This window comes from Phodopus roborovskii, unplaced genomic scaffold (assembly GCF_943737965.1).
Source record: "Phodopus roborovskii unplaced genomic scaffold, PHOROB, whole genome shotgun sequence".
NCBI lineage: Eukaryota > Metazoa > Chordata > Mammalia > Rodentia > Cricetidae > Phodopus > Phodopus roborovskii.
The window spans coordinates 7,681,090-7,699,078 of record NW_026126485.1 but is presented as its reverse complement, the minus strand read 5'-3'; positions in this window follow the sequence as shown (position 1 = coordinate 7,699,078).

The window sequence follows — 17,989 nt, the reverse complement described above, 5'->3', positions numbered from 1 at the left end:
TGATCTCCCTCAATCTGGTGCCATCCAAAGCTAATTTCCACACCCTCTTTCTCATGCTCATCCAGAAAAGAGGGGCAAAAGCTTAAAACCAGGAAATCATCTTAAGTGAATTTCCATATAATTTAACTCTTGACTGCTTCTCTGTACTTTCAGCCTCCTTCAAATTGAAGGTCAATAATGCAAATAAACTGAAAATGTGTACATAAAATATGCAATCTTGATCAGTTTTCTGGGCTTCACAGGAAGTAAGTCTATTGACTAATTCTTTTTATGTACTTTTTCTAAAAATCTCAGAAACATGAAACAAAATCACTGTAGGATTTATAATACTCTGAATGCCTAAAGATAAGGAAACCATGAGTTTTAAGCAGTACTTTCAGACCATTAACTACTACACAATATTTGTACAAAAGATATTGTAGATCCTCAATAAAACACTAACAAAAATAAGCCAAAATAGGAACACAACAAAGTTTGGGTAAATGATCTTTTCTTTGTAATATGTGCATATACTAAAATAGACTACAGGAAATATTACTAACTATAAGCATTCTGGAGCACTTAAAATATTTTAGAAATCCCAAAAATAGCCAAAAATTGTGAAATTTACCACATTATTTCATCAGAATATATATGTTAAATTTTAATGTCATTAGTATCATACTCAAGTCAGGTGGTTACCAATAGCTATGTCATTAAATCCCAAAATGCTAAGATTAAGATACTTCAAGGTAAAGATTAACATTACAGTTCATAAAATTTGCAATTAACCCTAAAGAAATCATGTGAACAACTGCAATCCCTAATTGAATCACTTTACATTAAAAATTGACAAAAGTATTCTTTGAGGAATATTGAAAGCAAACTAAATATATTCAAAAGTTAACATGAGAAAAATTTGACGGTGAACATTGATTCACTGAATACTCAGAATAGCCAAGCACTATGTAATGTTTAAGACTGATTAAACCTTCTAAATGTTGCTTTTAATTTCATACTTATATTTACTATATTCACTCCCATTACCTTTTAAAATTTATTCTTCTCTCATTAATATATCCTGACCAAAGTTTCCCCTGCCTCCATGTCCCGATCCCCCTACCTCCTCTCTTTCCCAGATCCATTCCTCCTTTGTTTCTCTTCAGAAAAAAAAAAAAAAACAGGCCTCCCAGAGATATCAACCAAACACAACAAAATAAGATACAATAAGACTAGTCAGAAGCCCTCATAACAAGGCTTGACAAGGCAACCCAGTAGGAGAAAAGAGGTCCCAAGAGCAGGCAAAAGAATCAGACATAGCTCCCACTTCCACTGTTTGAAGTCCCACAAGAACATCAAGCTACACAACCATAACATATAAGCAGAGGTCCTAGCTCCATGATTGTTGCTTTAGTCTCTGTGAGCCCCTATGAGCACTACTTAGTTGACTCTGTGGGCTGTGCCATTGTGGTGTTCTCTACCCATCTGTCTCCTTCCTCTAACTCTTCCACCAGATTTCTCCAGCTCTACCTAATATTTGGGTGTGTGTCTCTGCCTCTGTACCTATCAATTGTTGGATGAAGCCTCTCTGATGATAATCAAGCTAGGCACCTTCTATGAATATAGCAGAATATCATTAGGAATCATTTCATTGACTTATTTTATTTTTTGGAGTCATGTTTGGTTCTATCTTAGGTCTCTGAACTATACAGCCTCTGGGTCCTGACAATCTAGGAAGTATCAGGAGTCAGCTAGCTCTCTTAATTAGGCCTCAAGTTGGACCAGTCATTGGTCTGTAGCTCCTAAAAGTTCTGCACCATTATTATTCCAGCACATCTTTCAGATGGAACATTGAAGGTGGAAGGTTTTGTTATAGGGTTGATGTCATAGTGCCACCACTGGAAGCCTTGTCTGGTTACAGGAGATGGCTGGTTCAGGCTGTGTGGTGCCACTACTAAGAATCTTTGCTAGGGTCACCCTCAAAGAGTCCAGGGAGTTTCCATTTCAGTAGGTTTTCACATCACCCATGAAATGCACCCTCCCAATTCTAGTTATCTCTCGCAGTACTCTCTCCCTCCATCCCTTATCCCACATAATCTTCCCTGTTCCCATACCCATCTGCTCTGAGTCCACCTGTGAAATTTATTCTATTTTCCTTCCCAGGGAGACTCACAAGTCCCACCTTGAATCTTCCTTGTTACTTAGCTTCTCTGGGTATGTGGATTGTGGCTACCCTTAACTTTACAGCTAATATCTACTTATAAGGGAGTATATACCATGTTTTGATAGGAGATGTAATTATGTAAATATGTTTCTCTTATTGGTTAATGAATAAAGCACTGTTGGACAATAGGAAATCAAGATAGGTGGGATTAGGAGACAAGGAGTTTTTAGGGAGAGGTAGGAGAGGACTCAAAATGTAGGACCAAGAGAGCAGAAAGCCTGGCCTTCTCTCCAGTTAGATAAGTCCACGTGAAAACAGATTAATATAAATTAGTTAATATTTAAGACAGAGCTAGCTGATAAGAAACTAGTAACTGGCCAATAGCATTATGTCTAATACAGCTTCTCTATGTGTTATTTGGGTCTGTCATGGCTCTAGGACCAGGCCGGCAGGAAAACCTGCTCATAACAGTCTTTATAGGTTTGGGCTACCTCATTAAGGATAATTTTTTTCTTTTCTTTTCATTTTTTTTTTTTTTTTTTTACAATATGGCCAACTGCAACATTTATTCTGTTTTTTGTTTTGTTTTGTTTTTTTACATATTGATCCCAATTCCCTCTCCCTCCCTTACTTCCTCTTTGCCTCTCTCCCTCCTCACATGCACCCCCACCACCCTCCCTTCCCATTCCCCCTCACTCACTCCACATGTAGGGTGATGCCATTCAGGAGGGGTCATCTAATTCTGCCAAGTCATTTGATGTAGGGACTAGTCTCTAGATTAAGGGAGTATCCCTCCATGGGGGATATGCATGCAAGGTTCTTTTGTGCACCAGGAATACATCCTGGTTCCACTGCCTGAGGTCCCTTTGACTGCCCAGGTGTTCTAGCTGAGACCCATATTCAGGGGTTTTGAGTCAGTCCCATGGTAGGTTCCCAGCTATCAGTCTGGGAGGCCCATTAGCTCCTCCTTGTTCAGGTCAGCTGTCTCTATGTGTTTCTGCAACCTGGCCTTGTCCTCTCTCTCTGCATCTGGATTCTAGTTCGATTCAGTTTTTAGTTATGGGTGTTTGCTTCTGTTTCCAACAGGTACTAGGTCAGGGCTCCATGACTGTGGATAAGTTAGTTGTTGATCTCATTATCAGGGAAGGGCATTTATGGTAGCCTTTCCACTGTTGCTCAAATTATTAGTTGGAGTCAGTTTTGTAGGTCTCTAGACATTTTTTTAGGTTCAGTTTTCTCTTCAAACCAATAATGGCTCCCTCTTTTATATTCTCTCTCTCTCTTCCTCTCCCTCTCTCCCTTTCTCTCTCTCTCTCTCTCTCTCTCTCTCTCTCTCTCTCTCTCTCTCTCTCTCCCTCTCCCTCTCTGTATCTCTTCTGTCTTCTATTCCTCCCTTGACTCAATCTTCCAAGTCCCATGTGCTTTCCTTTCCTCCCCTTCTCTTTCTCCTAGTTCCCTCTCCCCTCACTGCCCCCCCGCACTTCTCATGTGCTCTGGAGAACTTGTTTTACCCCCTTCTATGAGGGACCTTATATAAATGTCTTAGAATCCACTTTGTATCCTACTTCCTCTGACGGTGTGAATTATAGGCGGTGATCCTTAGTTCCATCCATTTTCATTTAAATTCATGATGTCATTGTTTGTAATAGCTGAGTAATACTCCATTGTGCAAGTGTATCACATTTTCTTTATCCATTCTTTCTTTTGAGACATGTAGGTTGTTTGCAGTCTCTGGCTATTAATAAATAAACCTGCTTACACTGTAGTTAAGCAAATATTTTTGTGGTAGATTGGAGCATCCTTTGGGTAAATGCCTGTAAGTAGTACAACTGGGTCTTGTGGGAGATTGATAACCCATTGTAATGTTCACAGTCCACAGCTCTGTAAGGCTATTGATAAAATTTCTTCTCCAGCAGCAGCTTGCACAACATACAAGTTTTATTATGTATAATAGGTAGCAGAGCAGAAACCTTTAGTTCAAATCAGCTTGATTTCTGCTTCCTGCATCCTCAATGCCTTGTCTTCAACAACAGACACTTGCCATGCAGTTCTGGTGGGAAACCAAGAGAAATGGCAATAGAATATATTGTTTTGAGTACCTCTGATATATCTTTGGCCAACAATTCATAGTTACGTATCACATTTCTGGCACTGGGATGTTTGTTTAAAAGTCTCCAGGTGAGCAAAATAAGAGATATCTTCATAGCAGTAGCCATTATAGGTTTAAAGAGAAATCTGGCACTAGGTAAATGTCCAGAGATGACCGCAACTAAAAATTTAAGCAAACGTGGAGAGGCTACCTTAAATGTCCTTCCCCTGTAATGAGATAGTTGACTACCTTAAATGCCATCCTAGAGCCTTCATCCAGTAACTGATAGAAGCAGAAGCAGAAATATACAGCTAAGTACTGAACCAAACTCCTGGAATCCAGTTGTAGAGAGGGAGGAAGGATTAGCAAAGGGGTCAAGATCATTCTGGGGAAATGCACAGAAATAGTTGACCTGAATAAGTGAGAGTACAAAGACCCAGTAATAAAGTTGGGGAACCAGCATTGGACCGACCCAAGACCTCTGAAGGTGGGTGCCAGTTAGGAGATCTGACTAGTCTATGGGATTTCTGACAGTGGAATCAGTATTTATCCCTAGTGGACTTTGGGAGTTCATTCCACATGGAGGGATACTCTCTCAGCCGATATACATAGAGGAGGGCCTAGGTCCTCTCCCAAATGACTTGACAGACTTTGATAATCACCCACTGAAGGCTTCATCCTCTCTGGGAGTGGGTGGAGGGTGGAATTTGGAGTTGGTGGGGAACATGGGAGGATGGGAGGGAACTGGGATTGATATATAAAATCAGATTGTTTAAAATAAAAACAGAAAATGATAAATGCTACAATAAATTAAATGTGGATGAATGCTAAACATAAGTTTAAAGTTAGGGTAATTATTTATGTACCTTTCCTAAAGTATCGTATTTTTGAGAATTATTTATTTTATTTCTTGATTTATATTATAATTATATCTCCCATTCCATTTCCTATCTCTAAAGTGTCCTATCCTCCTCACTTTTTCAAATTCATGACCTCTTTTTATCATTAATTGCTATTACAACCTATATCTTTATTTTATTTTATTTTATTATTTTATTTTATATAACAAAGTCCAATTAAATGAAAACAAACATTTATACATAATATTTGGGAATTTGGGCGTCGTTCTTTCCAAACTACTTCCTGCTGGTAAGGGGCGCTGTCATGGGGGATTCAAAGAAGATTCAGAAATCCTGGCTGTAGTCTGTAGGGCTGCTTTGTCCAGCTGTTTAGAAAGTAGGATAACCTTGTACTCTGTTTCAGGCGGTCTGGCGTGACCAAAGCACATTAGTCTGGAAGGAATCCACATCTATTCATTTTCTGTAGAAACAAAAATAGAAATCCTTTTCCCCAGTAACTTCAGTAACTTGTCCTTGTACTTAAATTTTGGAGTCAAAGCATTTTTTTTTTTGATTTAATTTATTATTTTACATGTCGATCCCAGTTCCCTCTCCTTCATCCCTCCCTCCCTCAAACTCTCCCTCCTTCCCTCCATTTTTACCCCCTCTGCCCTCTCACATGCACTCTAACCACCCTCCCCTCCCATCCCCCCACCCCAATTCCATATGTACGGGAATGTCATCCAGTTGGGGTCATGTAGATCTAACAGGTCATGTGAAGTAGAGACTAGGGCTTCTCTCCTGTCTCTAGATTAAGGCAGTTATCCCTCCATGGGGGATGTGTTTGCAAAGTCCTTTTGTTCACCAGGGATACATCCTGGCTCCACTGTCTGGGGTCCCTTAGACTACTTAGTCCTTCTGGCTGAGACCCATATTCAGGGGGCTTGAGTCAGTCCCATGCTGGCTTCCCAGCTATCAGTCTAGTAGCCCATTAGCTTCTCCTTGTTCAGGTAAGCTGTCTCTATGTGTTTCTGCAGCCTGGTCTTGTCCTCTCCATCTGCATCTGGGTTCTACTTCGATTCAGTGTTTATGTATGGGAGTTTGCTCCTGTTTCCAACAAGCACTAGTTGAGGGCTCCATGGATAAGTTAGTTGTTGATCTCACTCTCTGGGAGAGGCATTTATGGTAGCCTTTCCCCAGAAGCTCAAATTGTTATTAGGCAGCAGACTTGTAGTTGTCTAGACCTTTTTTATGTTCAATTTTATCTTCAAACCAATATTGGCTCCCTCTTTTATGTTCTCTCTCTCTCTCTCTCTCTCTCTCTCTCGCTCTCTCGCTCTCTCACTGTCTCGATCTCTCTCTTTCCTGTCTTCTATTCCTAACCAGGCTCAATCGTCCTGGTCCCACGTGTTTTCCTTTCCTCCCCCTCGTTTTCTCCTACTTCTCTCTCCATTCGCTGCCCCCCCCCACTTCCTCTGAGCTCTTGGGGGACTTGTCCTTTACCAGTTCTGTGAGGGACTTATATGAATCTCTTAGAATACACCTTGTATCCTAGTTCCTCTGGTGGTGTGAATTATAGGCTGATGATCCTTTGATCTAGGTCTAAAAACCATATGTGAGTAAGTACATACTGTGTTCCTCTTTTTGTTACTGGGTTACCTCATTCAGGATGTTTTCTTCAAGTGCCATCCACTTGCCTGCGAATTTCAAGATACCATTATTTTTTTTCTGCAGAGTAGTATTCCATTGTGTAGATGTGTCACATCTTCATTAACCATTCTTCAATTGAGGGGCATCTAGGTTGCTTCCAGGTTCTTGTAATTACAAATAGTGCTGATATTAACATAGTTGAACAGATGTCTTTGTTGCATGGATGTTCCTTTGGGTATATACCTAAGAGTGGGATTGCTGGGTCCAGTGGTAAACTAATTCCATTTTCCTGAGGAACTGCCATACTGATCTCCAAAATGGCTGAATGAGTTTGCACTCCCACCAGCAGTGGAGGAGTGTTCCCCTTTCTCTACATCATCTCCAACATGAGTCATCATTGGTGTTTGTAATTTTAGCCATTCTGGCAGGGGTAAGATGGTATATCAAAGTTGTTTTTATTTGCATTTCCCTGATAGCTAAGGATGTTGAACACTTTCTTAAGTGTCTTTCAGTCTTTCTGATTTCCTCTATTGAGAATTCTTTCTTCAGATCTGTACCCCATTTTTAATAGGGTTATTTGGTGTTTTGTTGACTAGTTTCTTGAGTTCTTTGTATATTTTGGATATCAGCCCTTTGTCAGATATAGGATGATTGGTGAAAATCTTTTCCCAGTCTATGGGCTGCCATTTGGTCTTGTCCACTTTGTCCTTTGCCTTACATAAGCTTCTAAGTTTGAAGAGGTCCTATTTATTAATTGTTTCTTTCAGTGTCTGTGCCCCTGGAGTTATGTTGAGGAAGCAGTCTCCTATACCAATTTGTTCAAGGGTACCTCCTACTTTCTCTTCTAAGAGGTTCAATGTGGCTGGATTGATGTTGAGGTCTTTGCTCCATTTGGACTTGAGTTTTGTGTATGGTGTCAGACATGGGTCTATCTGCATTCTTCTACACACCCTCATCCAATTGTGCCAGCACCATTTGTTGAAGATGCTGTCCTCACCCCATTGTATAATTTTAGCTGTTTTGTCAAAAATCAGGTGTTCATAGGTGTGTGGGTTAATATCAGGATTTTTAATTCAATTCCATTTGTCTACCTGTCTATTTTTATGCCAATACCAGGCTGTTTTCAGAACTATGGCTCTATGTAGTAGAGCTTAAAGTCAGGAATGGTGATGCCTCCTGATGTTCTTTTATTGTATAGGGTTGTTTTGGCTATCCTGGGTCTTTTGTTTTTCCATATATACTTGATTATTCTCCTTTCACGGTCAGTGAAGGATTGTGGTGAGATTTTAATGGGGATTGCATTGAATCTGTAGATTGCTTTTGGCAAGATTGCCATTTTTACTATGTTTATCCTACCTATGCAAGAGCATGGGATGGGAGATCTTTCCATTTCTGGTATCTTCTATAATTTCTTTCTTTAGAGTCACAAAGTTCTTATTATATAGGTCTTTCACTTGTTTGGTAAGCATTACGCCAAGATACTTTATGTTGCTTGTGGCTATTGTAAAGGGTGATGTTTCTCTGATTTCTTTCTCTGTCTCTTTGTGATCTGAAAAAGTAGGGCTACTGATTTTTTTGAGTTTATCTTGTATCCTGCTAGTTTGCTGAAGGTGTTTATCAGCTGTAGGAGTTCCCTTGTAGCGTTTATTGGGTCACTTATGTAAACTATCATATCATCTGCAAATAGAGACAGTTTGACTTCTTCCTTTCCAATTTGGATCCCCTTGATCTCCTTTTGTTGTCTTATAGCATTAGCTAGAACTTCTAGTACGATATTGAAGAGATATGGAGAGAGAGGACAGCCTTGTCTTGTTCCTGATTTTAGAGGAATTGGCTTAAGTTTCTCTCCATTCAGTTTGATATTGGCAGTTGGTTTGCTGTATATTGCTCTTATTATGTTTAGGTATGTTCCTGTTAACCCTGACCTCTCCAAGATCTTTATCATGAAAGGGTGTTGAATTTTGTCGAAGGCTTTTCCTGCATCTAGGGAGATAATCATATGGTTTTTCTTTTTCTGTTTGTTTATATGGTGGATCACATTGATAGATTTTCATATGTTAAACCAACCCTGCAGGGATGAAGCCAACTTGGTCATGGTGGATGATTTCTCTGATATATTCTTGAATTCGATTTTCCAGTATTTTATTGAGTATTTTTGCATCGATGTTTATCAGGGATATCAGTCTGTAGTTTTCTTTCTTAGTTGTGTCTTTGTGAGGCTTGGGTACCAAGGTTATTGTGGACTCATAAAAAGAGTTTGGCAATGAACCTTCTGTTTCTATCTTGTGGAACAGTTTGAGGAGTAGTGGTATTAGTTCTTCCTTGAATGTCTGGTAGAATTCTGTGCTGAATCCATCTGGCCCTGGACTTTTTTTGGTTGGGAGGCTTTCGATGACTGCTTCTATTTCATTGTGGGTTATAGGTCTATTTAAGTTGTTTGTCTGTTCTTCATTTAATTTTGGTAAGTGATAGATATCCAGAAACTTGTCCATTTCCTTTGAATTTTCAATTTTTCTGGAATACAGGTTTTCAAAGTATGACCTGAAAATTGTCTGGATTTCCTCTGTGTCTGTTGTTATGTTCCCCTTTTCCTTTCTGATTTTGTTAAATTGCATGTTCTGTCTCTGCTTTTTCGTTAATTTGGATAAAGGTTTTCTATCTTGTTGATTTTCTCAAAAAACCAACTCTTTGTTGTATTGATTTTTTTGTATTGTTTTCCTGGTTTCTATTTTGTTGATTTCAGCCCTCAAGTTGATTATTTCCTGGCGTCTACTCCTTTGGGGTGAATTCGCTTCTTTCTGTTCTAAGGTTTTCAGTTGGGCTGTTAATTCTCTTATGTGGCTATCTCTGTTTTCTTCATATGGGCACTTAGTGCAGTGAACTTCCCTCCTAGCACTGCTTTCAAGATGTCCCATAAGTTCGGGTATGTTGTATCCTCATTCTCGTTGAATATTAGAAAGTCTTTAATTTCTTTTTTTATTTCTTCTTTGACCCAGGAGAGGTGCAATTGTACATTGTTCAGTTTCCATGAGTTTGCAGGTTTTCTGCTATTTGTTTTGTTGTTGAATTCCAATTTTAAAGCATGGTGGTCTGATAAGATACAGGGGACTATTCCTATTCTCTTGTATCTTTTGAGGTTTCTTATGTCACCTAGTATGTGGTTGATTTTAGAGAAGGTTCCATGTGGAGCAGAGAAGAAGCTATATTTTTTTGTCTTTGGATGGAATGTTCTATAGATGTCTGTTAACCCCAGTTGAGACATAACTTCTGTTAATTCTTTTGTTTCTTTGTTGAGTTTCTGATTTGTGGTCCTGTCTAGTGTTGAGAGTGGTATATTGAAGTCTCCCACTATAAGTGTGTGAGGTTTTATATGAGCTTTGAGTTTTAGTAGTGTGTCTTTTATGAATGTGGGTGACTTTGTATTAGGGCCATAGATGTTCAGAAGTGAGACTTTGTGTTGATGGATTTCTCCTGTGATGAATATGAAATGACCGTCTTCATCTCTTTTGACTAATTTTGGTTTGAAGTCTAACTTGTTAGATATTAGGATAGCTATGCCTGCTTGCTTCTTATTTGCATTTGATTGGAAAATCTTTTCCCAACCCTTTACCCTGAGGTAATGTCTATCTTTGAAGCTTAGATGTGTTTCTTGTATGCAACAGAAGGATTGATTCTGTCTTCATATCCATTCTATTAGCCTGTGTCTTTTTATAGGTGAGTTAAGACCATTAATGTTGAGGGTGAGTAAGGACCATTGATTGTTGATGCTTGTTTGATTTAGGTTTGTTGTTGGCAGTGGTACTGTGGATATATTAGTTCTGTTTTACCCTTGGTTTCTGGTATAGTTGGATTATCTGTTGCCTACATTTTTTGTGGGCGTAGTTACCTTCCTTGGGTTGGAGTTTTCCTTCCAACACTTTCTGTAGGGCTGGATTTGTAGATACGTATTGGAAAAATCTGGTTTTGTCGTTAAATATCTTGTTCTCTCCATCTATAGTGATTGAGAGTTTTACTGGATATAGTAGCCTAGGCTGGCATCCATGTTCTCTTAATACTTTTAGAACTTCTATCCAGGACCAGTCAAATACACTTTTAAGTATTAAGTTTTAAAAGACAAATTTGATTAACAAATATAAATTTTTTTATGCATATACAGTATTTTTTATTTAATTTTATATAACAAAGTCCAATTAAATGAAAACAAACATTTATACACAATATTTGGGAATTTGGGCGTCGTTCTTACCAAACTACTTCCTGAAGGGGCGCTGTCTTGGGGGATTCGAAGAAGATTCAGATATCCTAGCTGTAGTCTGTAGGGCTGTTTTGTCCAGCTGTTTGGAATGTAGGATCAGCTTGTACTCTGTTTCAGGCGGTCTGGTGTGATCAAACCACATTAGTCTGGAAGGAATCCACATCTTTTCATTTTCTGTGGAAACAAAAATAGAAATACTTTTCCCCAGTAACTTGTTCTTCAACTTAAATTTTGGAGTCAAAGCGTTTTTTTTTTTTTTTTTTTTTTTTTTTTTATTTTACATGTCGATCCCAGTTCCCTCTCCCTCCCTCCCGCCCTCCCCCCAAGCCCTCCCTCCCTCCTTCCCTCCCTTTTGCCCTCTCTACCCTCTCCCATGCACTCTAAACACCCTCCCCTCCCAACCTCCCACCACAATACAATATGTAGGGGAATGCCATCTAGTTGGGGTCATGTAGATCTGACAGGTCCTGTGAAGTAGGGACTAGGGCTTCTCCTATCTCTAGAATAAGGCAGTTATCCCTCCATGGGGGATATGTTTGCAAAGTCCTTTTGTGCACCAGGGATACATCCTGGCTCCACTGTCTGAGGTCTCTTAGACTGCTCAGTCCTTCTGGCTGAGACCCATATTCAGGGGGGTCCGAGTCAGACCCCTGTTGGCTTCCCAGCTATCAGTTTAGTGGCCCTTAGCTCCTCCTTGTTCAGGTAAGCTGTCTCTATGTACTTCTACCGCATGGTCTTGTCCTCTCCATCTGCTTCTGGGTTCTAGTTTGACTCAGTGTTTATGTATGGGTGTTTGCTCCTGTTTTCAACAGGCATTAGTTGAGGACTCCATGGAGAAGTTAGTTGTTGATCTCACTCTCCGGGAAGGGCATTTATGATAGCCTTTCCACGGAAGCTGAGATTGTTAGTTGGGAGCAGTCTTGTAGTTCCCTCGACCTTTCTTTGTGTTCAACTTTATCTTCAAACCAATATTGGCTCCCTCTTTTATGTTCTCTCTCTCTGTCTCTGTCTCTCTCTCTCTTTCCTATTTTCCATTCCTAACCAGGCTCAATCCTCCTGGTCGCACATGCCTTCCCTCTCCTCCCTCTCATTTTCTCCTACTTCTCTCTCCATTAGCTGTCCTCCCCCACTATACCTGAGGTCTGGGGGACTTGTCCCTTCCCAGTTCTGTGAGGGACTTTATATGAATCTCTTAGAATACAACTTGTATCCTAGTTCCTCTGGTGATGTGAATTATAGGCTGGTGATCATTTGATCTAGGTCTAAAATACATATATGAGTGAGTACATACTGTGTTCCTCTTTTTGTGACTGGGTTACCTCATTCAGGATGGTTTCTTCAAGTGCCATCCACTTGCCTGCGAATTTTAAGATACCATTATTTTTTTCTGCAGAGTAGTATTCCATTGTGTAGATGTGCCACATCTTCATTAACCATTCTTCAATTGAAGGGCATCTAGGTTGCTTCCAGGTTCTTGCTATTACAAATAGTGCTGCTATGAACATAGTTGAACAGATGTCTTTGTTGCATTGATGTGAATCCTTTGGGTATATGCCTAAGAGGGGGATTGCCGGGTCCTGTGGTAAACTAATTCCCATTTTCCTGAGTAACCGCCATACTGATCTCCAAAGTGGCTGTATGAGTTTGCACTCCCACCAGCAGTGGAGGAGTGTTCCACTTTCTCCACATCCTCTCCAACATAAGTCATCACTGGTGTTTCTAATTTTAGCCATTCTGGCAGGGGTAAGATGGTATCTCAAAGTTGTTTTGATTTGCATTTCCCTGATAGCTAAGGATGTGGAGCATTTTCTTAAGTGTCTTTCAGCCTTTTTGATTTCCTCCATTGAGAATTCTTTCTTCAGTTCTGTACCCCATTTTTTAATAGGGTAATTTGGTGTTTTGTTGACTAGTTTCTTGAGTTCTTTGTATATTTTGGAGATCAGCCCTTTGTCGGATATAGGATTAGTGAAAATCTTTTCCCAGTCAGTGGGCTGCCGTTTGGTCTTGTCAACTGTGTCCTTTGCCTTACAGAAGCTTCTAAGTTTGAAGGGTTCCCATTTATTAATTGTTTCTTTCAGTGTCTGTGCCCCTGGAGTTATGTTCAAGAAGCGGTCTCCTATACCAATTTGTTCAAGGGTACCTCCTACGTTCTCTTCTAAGAGGTTCAATGTGGCTGGATTGATGTTGAGGTCTTTGATCCATTTGGACTTGAGTTTTGTGCATGGCGACAGACATGGGTCTATCTGCAGTCTTCTACACACCCTCATCCAATTGTGCCAGCACCATTTGTTGAAGATGCTGTCTTTGCCCCATTGTATAATTTTAGCTGTTTTGTCGAAAATCAGTTGTTCATAGGTGTGTGGATTAATATCAGGATTTTCAATTCGATTCCATTGGTCTACCTGTCTATTTTTATGCCAATACCAGGCTGTTTTCAGAACTATGGCTCTATGTAGTAGAGCTTAAAGTCAGGAATGGTGATGCCTCCTGATGTTCTTTTATTGTATAGGGTTTTTTGGCTATCCTGGGTCTTTTGTTTTTCCATATAAAGTTGATTATTATCCTTTCAAGGTCGGTGAAGAATTGTGGTGGGATTTTAATGGGGATTGCATTGAATCTGTAGATTGCTTTTGGTAAGATTGCCATTTTTACTATATTTATCCTACCTATCCAAGAGCATGGGAGGTCTTTCCATTTTCTGGTATCTTCTTTAATTTCTTTCTTTAGAGTCACAAAGTTCTTATTATATAGATCTTTTACTTGTTTGGTAAGCGTTACACCAAGATACTTTATGTTGCTTGTGGCTATTGTAAAGGGTGATGTTTCTCTGATTTCTTTCTCTGCCTCTTTGTCGTCTGAAAAAAATAGGGCTACTGATTTTTTTGAGTTTATCTTGTATCCTGCTAGTTTGCTGAAGGTGTTTATCAGCTGTAGGAGTTCCCTGGTAGAGTTTATTGGGTCGCTTATGTAAACTATCATATCATCTGCAAATAGAGACAGTTTGACTTCTTCCTTTCCAATTTGGATGCCCTTGATCTCCTTTTGTTGTCTTATAGCATTAGCTAGAACTTCTAGTACGATATTGAAGAGATATGGAGAGAGAGGACAGCCTTGTCTTGTTCCTGATTTTAGAGGAATTGGCTTAAGTTTCTCTCCATTCAGTTTGATGTTGGCAGTTGGTTTGCTGTATATTGCTCTTATTATGTTTAGGTATGTTCCTGTTATCCCTGACCTCTCTAATACCTTTATCATGAAAGTGTGTTGAATTTTATCGAAGGCTTTTTCTGCATCTAGGGAGATAATCATATGGTTTTTCTTTTTCAGTTTGTTTATATGGTGGATCACGTTGATAGATTTTCGTATGTTAAACCATCCCTGCAATCCAGGTATGAAGCCTACTTGATCATGGTGGATGATTTCTCTGATGTATTTTTGAATTCGGTTTGCCATTATTTTATTGAGTATTTTTGCATCGATGTTCATCAGGGATATTGGTCTGTAGTTTTCTTTCTTAGTTGTGTCTTTGTGAGGTTTGGGTACCAAAGTTATTGTGCCCTCATAAAAAGAGATTGGCAATAAACCTTCTGTTTCTATCTTGTGGAACAGTTTGAGGAGTAGTGGTATTAGTTCTTCCTTGAATGTCTGGTAGAATTCTGCACTGAATCCATCTGGCCCTGGACTTTTTTTCGTTGGAATGCTTTCAATGACTACTTCTATTTCATTTCGGGTTATAGGTCTATTTAAGTTGTTTGTCTGTTCTTGATTTAATTTTGGTAAGTGATAGTTATCCAGAAACTTGTCCATTTCCTTTGAATTTTCAATTTTTGTGGAATACAGATTTTCGAAGTATGACCTGAAAATTGTCTGGATTTCCTCTGTGTCTGTTGTTATGTTCCCCATTTCGTTTCTGATTTTGTTAATTTGCATGTTCTGTCTCTGCTTTTTCGTTAATTTGGATAAAGGTTTATCAATCTTGTTGATTTTCTCAAAAAACCAACTCTTTGTTGCATTGATTTTTTTGTATTGTTTTCCTGGTTTCTATTTTGTTGATTTCAGCCCTCAAGTTGATTATTTCCTGGTGTCTGCTCCTGCGGGGTGAATTCGCTTCTCTCTGTTCTAAGGTTTTCAGTTGTGCTGTTAATTCATTTATATGACTATCCTCTGTTTTCTTCATATGGGCACTTAGTGCAATGAACTTCCCTCGTAGCACTGCTTTCAAGGTGTCCCATAAGTTCGGGTATGTTGTATCCTCATTCTCGTTGAATATTAGAAAGTCTTTAATTTCTTTCTTTATTTCTTCTTTGACCCAGGAGTGGTGCAATTGCACATTGTTAAGTTTCCATGAGTTTGCAGGTTTTCTGCTATTTGTATTGTTGTTGAATTCCAATTTTAAAGCATGGTGGTCCGATAAGATACAGGGGACTATTTCTATTCTCTTGTATCTGCTGAGGTTTGTTATGTCTCCTAGTATTTGGTCGATTTTAGAGAAGGTTCCATGTGGAGCAGAGAAGAAGGTATATTCTTTTTTCTTTGGATGGAATGTTCTATAGATGTCTGTTAGCCCCAGTTGAGACATAACTTCTGTTAATTCTTTTGTTTCTTTGTTGAGTTTCTGATTTGTGGTCCTGTCTAGTGTTGAGAGTGGTGTATTGAAGTCTCCCACTATAATGTGTGAGGTTTTATATGAGCTTTGAGATTTAGTAGTGTTTCTTTTACGAATGTAGGTGGCTTTGTATTAGGGGCATAGATGTTCAGAATTGAGACTTTGTGTTGATGGATTTCTCCTGAGATGGATATGAAATGACCGTCTTCATCTCTTTTGACTAGTTTTGGTTTGAAGTCTAGCTTGTTAGATATTAGGATAGCTACGCCTGCTTGCTTCTTATTTCCATTTGATCGGAAAATCTTTTCCCAACCCTTTACCCTGAGGTAATGTCTATCTTTGGAGCTAAGATGTGTTTCTTGTATGCAGCAGAAGGATGGATTCTGTCTTCATATCCATTCTGTTAATCTGTGTCTTTTTATAGGTGAGTTAAGACCATTAATGTTGAGGGTGAGTAAGGACCATTGATTGTTGATGGTTGTTTGATTTAGGTTTGTTGTTGGCAGTGGTATTGTGAATATATTTGTTCTGCTTCACCCTAGGTTTCTGGTGTAGTTGGATTATCTGTTGCCTACATTTTTGTGGGCGTAGTTACCTTCCTTGAGTTGGAATTTTCCTTCCAATACTTTCTGTTGGGCTGGATTTGTAGATACATATTGGGAAAATCTGGTTTTGTCATTGAATATCTTGTTCTCTCCATCTATATTGACTGAGAGTTTTGCTGGATATAGTAGCCTAGGCTGGCATCCGTGTTCTCTTAATACTTTTAGAACATCTATCCAGGACCTCCTGGCCTTGAGGGTTTCCATGGAGAAGTCAGGTGTAATTTTGATAGGTCTGCCTTTATATGTTACCTGTCCTTTTTCCTTCGCTGCTCTTAATATTCTTTCTTTATTCTGTATGCTAGGTGTTTTGATTATTATATGTCGAGGGGTCTTTTTTTCTTTGGTCCAGCCTATTTGGGGTTCGGTATGCTTCTTGTACTTTCATGGGCATGTCCTTCTTCAGATTTGGAAAGTTTTCCTCGATGATTTTGTTGAATATGTTTTCAGCACCTTTGAGCTGGGCTTCCTCACCTTCCTCTATGCCTATTATTCTTAGGTTTGGCCTTTTCATGGTGTCCCACATTTCCTGGATATTGTGTGTTAAGGATTTGTTGGATTTATGGTTTTCTTTGGTCGATGAATCTATTTCTTCTAGTTTATCTTCTGCGCCTGAGATTCTCTCTTCCATCTCTTGAATTCTATTGGTTATGCTTGTGTCCGTGGTTTCCGATTTTTTGCCCAGCTTTTCAATTTCCAGCTTTCCTTCCATTTGTGTTGCCTTTATTTTCTCAATTTCGGTTTTCAAATCTTGAACCGTTTCCTTCACCTGGTTAATTGTTTTTTTCTTGGCTTTCTGTACTTTCCTTAAGGAATTTGTTCATTTCTTCCACTTTTTTGTTTGTTTTTTCCTCTATTTCTTTAAGGGATTTTCTCATATCTTCTTTGAGGGCCTCTATCATTTTTATGATGGTGATTTTTAAGTCGTACCCTTCTGCTTCCTCTGCTTTGTTGTTGTGTTCCATTCTAGTTGGTGTAGATTCCCTAGATTCTGGTGGTGTCATGTTTGTCTTTCTGTTGTTAGGTGTTCTCTTGTATTGCCTTCTTCCCATAGTTTCTTCCTGTATGTGTTGGTGGTGTCTCTTCCCTCTCTCTATGGTCCTTCCCAGATGGGCTTATGTGGATCAAAGATTCAATGTCTGTATCTCTGTGTGGTCCAAGCTCTCTAGGAGGCTTCTCTCTGGCCAATAGCCGGCAGAAGAGGACGAGGGCTGGACTGGAACTTGAGAAGGTTTTGCAGGGTAGTGGGATCTCACTGGAAACTGGCGCTCTCCAGCTGAGACCTCGTTCTTTGGCAGGGGCCTGGATTTGTGGGTCAAGGATCTTGCCTGCAGGAACTCCAAGTGGACCCGCAGAGATAGGAGGATCTCTGGGAGGGGCCTGGGACTCCAGCAGAGGGCTGGAGGTGGGGTCAGGGACCAAGCCGGTGGAAATTACAGGTGGTCCCACGTGGATAGTCAGGTCTCCTTTGTTCAGAGTTGCTCCGAGAGGTCTCCGAAGTAGGGTGGACTGTTGGCTCCACCCTCTGTCCCAGTGCTCAACCAGAGCGTCAGGACCGTAGGTGGGCAACAAATATAAATTTTAAAAACTTAATTTAAATAGATCACTAAAAAAGTAGCTAAGCTATCCATATTTTGAAGACTAATCTAGTTGTTCATTTTCTCTCTGTCTATAGTTGTTATGATTGTTATCACTATATTTTATTTTTATTGTAAATATTTTCTCATATAATATATTCTGATCACAGTTTCTTCTTTCTCATCACCTCCAAGATCTCTACCTTCCTACCAGTATGATGCTGTTTTCTC